The sequence below is a fragment of the Rhinopithecus roxellana genome, chromosome 2 (genome assembly GCF_007565055.1).
Source record: "Rhinopithecus roxellana isolate Shanxi Qingling chromosome 2, ASM756505v1, whole genome shotgun sequence".
Taxonomy (NCBI): Eukaryota; Metazoa; Chordata; class Mammalia; order Primates; family Cercopithecidae; genus Rhinopithecus; species Rhinopithecus roxellana.
In genome coordinates, this window is record NC_044550.1 from 107,557,731 (window position 1) to 107,564,470 (window position 6,740).

Here is a 6,740-nt window from a genome sequence, read left to right on the forward strand (position 1 = left end):
TCTTTCTTTCTTTCTTTCTTTCTTTCTTTCTTTCTTTCTTTCTTTCTTCTGTCTTTCTTTCTAAGACGGGGTCTCTCGTGATGCAGGCATGAGTGCAGTGGCGTGATCTCAGCTCACTGCAACCTCCACCTCTCGGGTTCGAGCGATTCTCCTGCCTCAGCCTCCTGAGTAGCTGGAACTACAGGCACGTGCCACCATGCCTGGCTAATATTTATTTATTTATTTATTTATGTATTTTTAGTAGAGACAGGATTTCACCATGTTGGTCAGACAGGTCTCAAACTCCTGACCTCAAATGATACGCCAGCCTTGGCCTCCCAAAATGCTGGGATTACAGGCGTGAGCCACCATGCCCGACCTCTTTTTAGCTTTCTTTAGATCCTGGGACACAGACTCAAATGGAGAGCTAGGAAGTGACATGTCTAGCGGCTGCATGACAGTCAGCAAAAGCAGAGCAGGTCACATCCCGGAAGGAAAGGGTGGTTTTGTCCTGGAGGGAGCCTTCCAGTGGTAGGACCTGTCACTTATAGGCAGGAAAGTTTGTGAAAAAATTTTGGGGGGTTTCACATAATTATATTTCCATGAAGCCTTTCCCTTTGGCCTTGAAGAAGGTCTGAAAGTCTATGGAGGGCATGTTCATCCCTGCCTGCTGTTACCCAGACCTGGTCACTGGCTGATGAGTCATGTGACTTGAGCGGAACCAGCCTGTGCACTGTCACCAGCCACCTGCAGGCTCTTGGCTTCAGTTTCCTCATTTAGAACATAAGGCACTAATTAGTGCTGAGAGTTTCTGTGCGGTCCCCTAAAAAACCTCACAACATGAACACAAAACAGTTTTCAATGTGCCTGATTTGAATACATTTTGGAGAAAGATAATTTTGTGGTTCAGAGAAGGCTCTCAATTTTTCCTAGAGAAGCAAAATATGATCTTGTGTTTATAAATGGAATCATAATTTAAAAAAACATATTTGGAAGATCAGGGGAGAAATGACAGGGAATTAAGGGAATGTGAACTGAGAACAGGTCTTTTTGTAAAGTGCTGAAGAACTAGGGTGATGTTCTATCTGGAAGGCATTTACTCAGATATTTTTATTTGATCTGTTGCCAGTACATTTGACCTGTCCTGGCATAAAGAGTTCCTAGCTGTTTTTTTTTTGAGTTTCCCATTTAAAGTTAAGTACATTCCAGCTACCCAAAAAGTGCATATTTATGATGCATTGCCTTTTATAAGGCTCAAATATAGAATGGCAAATTCATGCCAAGAATGGCTTTCATGGAAAACGGATATGTGAGATTATATGAGGTCCTTATATCCTTGTATTGTTTACTCCATGAAACTTCATCTCTCTTCTGAAGCCCCAATAAAAAAAAGATAAGGATAACTCTTCAACCCTATTGAGAGAAACAGAAAGGGTCTAAATAAGAGAAATGCTTCATTGGAAAACCAAATAATATTTTAGTAAGTTTGATTTAGCTAGTTAGTGAAATCTTTAAGGTCTTTGAAATAGTATCAGGATTCAAAAAATTTGTGTCTATTCAAATAAAAGTAGAATAAGAGTTTTTGTTTTGTTTTGTTTTGTTTTGTTTTGTTTTTTAGACAAGGCTTCACTCCTGTCGCCCAGATGGGAGTACAGTGGTGTGATCTCAACTCACCGCAGCCACCAGGTGATCCTCCCACCTCAGCCTCCTGAGTAGCTAGGACTACAGCCACACGTTACCCTGCATGGCTAATTTTTGTACTTTTTGTAGAGACAGGGTTTTGCCGTGTTGCCCAAGCTGGTCTGGAATGCCTGGGCACAAGCGATCCACCTGCCTCGGCCTCCGAAGTGCTGGAATTACAGGCGTGAGCCACCGTGCCCGGCCTAGAATAAAAGTCTTGACTACATAGAAACTCTTTGAGATTAAATAGACCTTTCTTTTAAACTGACCTAGATATTCTTTAAAAATTATTTTCAACGAATGCATTGCAGTTTAAAATTCTGATATCAACTATTTTTATCTTAATTTTTTTTCAGTGAAATGAAAGGTTTTTGAATATTTGAAGCCTGATGAAAATCAGGAATAACTAAACAAAGTCTTGGGAAGAATCTAGAAGTTAGTCTGCAGAAACCCAAGTACAAGTCAGAAGTTAGCATTATAAACCAAAAAGTATGAGACAGTTCTCAATCAATTTAGCAAGTTTATTTTGCCAAAGATAAGGATGTGCCTATGACACAGCCTCCCAAGGTCCTCATGACATGTGTCCAAGGTGGTCAGGGCCCAGCCTGATTTTATACATTTTAGGGAGACATGAGACCTCAATCAATCTATGTAAGATGTACGTTGGTTTGGTCTGAAAAGGTGGGACAACTAGAAGAAGGGAAGCGGGCTTCCAGGTCATAGGTAGATAAGAGACAACAGGTGCATTTTTTCGAGTTTCTGATTAACCCTTCACCAAATATGCAATTTACAAGAACAGTCACTCATGCCTTAGTCTGGCTCAGTGAAACAATATGGCAAATGAAGCATCAGACACCCACTTGTCTCATGTCAGCAGAGGGGTGACTCTGACTTCTGCCTGTCCTTTTTCCACAGGAATGTCCTTGTGGGCAAATTGTGAGGAATGTAGCTTTTTAAAACCTTTTTAAAGCTTAAAAAAGGTTTATTATAGCTTTAAAAAGCTATCTCATTTAGGAATAGAATGGGAGCAAGGTTTGCCCAATGCAGTTCCCAGCTTGACTTTTCCATGTGGCTCCGTGATTTTGGGGGTCCCAAGGTTTATTGTCTTTTCAGTGGATCATAGGTGGGAGATGTATTGGACATATTGTGACCTAAAGCCTTCTGCTTGGGACAGGAGTGACCACGATGGCATCAGTTGACTGAGACCCCTTCTCAGGCATGGCCCTAATCAACTCTCAGAGCCCCTTCTCTCGCCTATCAAAACCCGCGTTGAAAACAGACACAATAAAAAAAGAAGGAAATCATTCCATTTGCAGCAATGTGGATGGAACTGGAGGTCATTATGTTAAGTAAAATAAGCCAAGCACAGAAAGACAAAGACAAACATCGCATGATTCCATAAAAGATGATTTCATGGTGGTAGAGAGTATATGGTGGTTCCCAGAGGCTGGGAAGGGTGTGTGGGTTGGGGGTGGGGGGTGGGGGCGAAGAGAGGTTGCTGAATGGGTGCAACCATACAGTTAGACAGAAGGAATGCATTCAAATGCTTGGTAGAAGAGTAGGGTGACTATAGTTAACAACAAGGTATCACAGTTTTCTAAATAGCTAGAAAAGGACTTGAAATGTACTCAACACATAGAAATGGTCGGGTAATGGGTATGTATCCTAAACACCCTGCCTTGATCATTACACGTTCCATGCATATAACACAATTTCACATCTGCCCCATGAATATGTACAAATATAATGTATCAAAAATAAAGAAGAGAAAGAGCACAGCCTGCCAGGTCCTACGACCCCTTTCTTGCTATTCCTGAAACGTCCTCTTCTCATTACAAGGTTTTAATGCTGACATGAGGTCAGGCCTTCTCAACCCTAACATTACTGATATTGGGACAGGATAACTCTCTTTTGTGAGGGGCTGTCCCACACATCGCTGGATGTTTAGCAGCATCCCTGGCCTCTACCCACTCCAGCCAGTTGAACACACCCTCTCCTGTTAGGACCACCAAAAAGGTCTCTAGACATTGCCAAATGTTTCCTGAGGGGAAGGGAGGGCAAAATTGCTCCCGGTGGGGAAACACCAGTGTCAGATGTTAATGAAGACAACAGATGGCGGTTATAAATGCTCCGCCGTCTTTCCTCCTTCTCCTAGTGAGAAGCAGCAGGGTATCGGTGAGAGAACGTTGTCTGGGACAGGCATGCTGAGCTTTGTTCCAGCTCTGTCCTTGCCAGTGACCTTGAGCTAATCATTCTACCTCTTCAAGTCTCCATTGCCTTATTTTTGTAATAAAGGTGTATCATCATCAGCCATTTACTGAATGCCCATTATATGCAACACGAATGAGACAGCCTTCCTAGAAGCGGCTCACAGTCAAGCAAAGCAGACAGACAGAAACAAGCATTGAAAGGAAAAGTTCCGAATTTTCAAGAGGGGGTTCCCATGCCTTGGCAGGGACTGAGACAGATGTTGGAGCCCTTGGCCGACCTTGGAGCCAGATGACTTGCGCAAGTGCTTGCATGCCACGTGTACACTGCCGCCACAGGGGGGCAAGGCCAGCTCGCAGGATTGGCACTGCCACCAGCCTTTGTGAAGCAGAACTGCCAGTGACCCACGCCTCCTCCCTTCACTCTTCCTGGTGAGAGTGAAGTCATCCCAGCCTCTCATTTTCTTCGCCCATTTCATGCTTTTCAGTCCCACGAGGCTGTAACTGTGTGAAGGGCTCCTCAGTTTCCCCTGGGTACGAGCACACAGTGAGTCACTGAGACACCATCCCGGTCCTACTGGACTTTGATTGACAACTTTACAATGACAGTTTATGCCTCGGGAAAGTTCCATATTTCAAAACTCTCCTCTGTTTTACCAAACTAGGTCATTCCCTGACTAACACAGGCCAAAGGTTTATCCTGCAAGCATTCCAAAGTCCTGTTCCGACACCCTATGGTCAATACTCAAAGACTGAGACAGAAGAGTTTCATTGCAAACCATTTTTTCCCTTTTCAACATAAAAAAATCCACATGAACAAGGACTAATGTTTTCACTGCATGCAAAGGCAAACGTTTAAATAGTGCGTTTTTAAAATAATTTCATGGAATTTAACCAGATTTTACAAAAGCCATTCCATTCTGAAATAAATTTTTAACTCTTCAGTTTCCTACTGTCTGGTTTGTGGATAGCCCAGACCTCAAGTTTTCCTTTAGTCTCTCCACCTTTAGCCACTCCTACCACCCGGTGTGTCTTTGAGAAGGGGTTCCCAACGCCCGGGGCACAGACCAGTACCCGGTCCATGGCCTGTTAGGAACCAGGCGGCACAGCAGGAGGTGAGTGGCAGGCCAGCAAGCATTACCGCCTGAGCTCCGCCTCCTGCCAGATCCGCGGCAGCAGGAGATTCTCATAGAAGCTCAAACCCTACTGTGAACTGCACATGGGAGGGATCTAGCTTCCTTATGAGAATCTAATGCCTGATAGTCTGTCACCATCTCCCATCACCCTCAGATGGGACTGTCTAGTTGCAGGAAAACAAGCTCAGAGCTCCCACTGATTCTACAGTATGGTGAGTTGCATAATTATTTCATTATATATTACAATGTAGTAATAATAGAAATAAAGTGCACAATAAATGTCATGCACTTGAATCATTCCAGAATCATCCCCCACCACCACGCTGGTTCGTGGAAAAACTGTCTTCCACAAAACTGGTCCCTGGTGCCAAAAAGATTGGGGACCTCTGTTGTTGAGCATCGAAGGAAAAACCCAAACTCTTTCAGAAAACCTCACTTTTCTACTTTTCTACTTAACTTATGTAAGATTTTGTAAATGGCCAATTCTGTGTAAATGTTCAACTGAGCTGAATCAAGCGAGCTGGTTTCAGTTATGGTGAGCCCCAGCATACGAGGAATGTGTGTGACATAAGGATGTCTATCATCCATTCCAAAGGCTACCATAAATTTACAAGTCTGAATTTTATGAAATAATTTATACCTAACAGGGCCGGGCACGGTGGTTCAAGTCTGTAATCCCAGCGCTTTGGGAGGCTGAGGCAGGTGGATCACAAGGTCAGGAGATCGAGACCATCCTGGCCAACACAGTGAAACCCTGTCTCTACTAAAAATACAAAAAATTAGCCGGGCGAGGTGGCGGGTGCCTGTATTCCCAGCTACTCGGGAGGCTGAGGCAGGAGAATGTCGTGAACCTGGGAGGCGGTGCTTGCAGTGAGCCGAGATGGCACCACTGCACTGCAGCCTGGGTGATAGAGTGAGACTCCGTTTCAAAAATAAATAAATAATAGTAATTTATACCTAACAATGCTTCCTTTTTTTTTGAGACAGAGTCTCACTCTGTCGTCCAGGCTGGAATGCAGTAGTGCGATCTCTGCTCGCTGCAACCACACTCAAGTGATCCTCCTGCCTCAGCTTCTGGGGGAGCTGGGATTACAGGTATGCACCACCACGCCCAGCTAATTTTTGTAGAGATGGGGTTTCGTCACATTGCCCAGGCTGGTCTTGAACCCCTAGGCTCAAGTGATCCACCTGCCGTGATCTCCCAAACTGTTGGAATTACAGGCATGAGCCAACGCACCATCCTAAAAATGCTCCTTGAATTACTATTGCAATAGCCCATATCCACTGAGCCTCCAGGGCTAATGCCCCTTGCAAAGCAGATTCCTTGCCTACCATGAAGGCTGTGCAATGCTGCGGGTCCTTGAGTTCCTCCGCACGCGCAGCCTGGACCCTCCTATTCGTGCCCCAGTAGCAAAGTTAGGAGGCCAAGAGGCAAACATGCCTGATGGGTTCAGGTAACCCATCTCTTTCTTATAAAAGTGGTTGTGACGCAGTTGTTCTCCCTTCCACTCGGCAGAACGAAACCCAAGCCTGCTAGCTCTTTGCCACAAGTGAAGCAGGAAATCGTGGCTTTCAGTGGCTAACCAGGTGCAGCAAGGAGAGGAAATTACATCTTTGAGATAGACTGAGTTCCAGAAGAAGTAGTGCCATTAGAGGGATTCCAGGCACTGTGCTAGAACCTCGACCACTTACTTTCAGTTCTGTTTCACAACCAGAAGAAAACACTTGCTAATTGTGG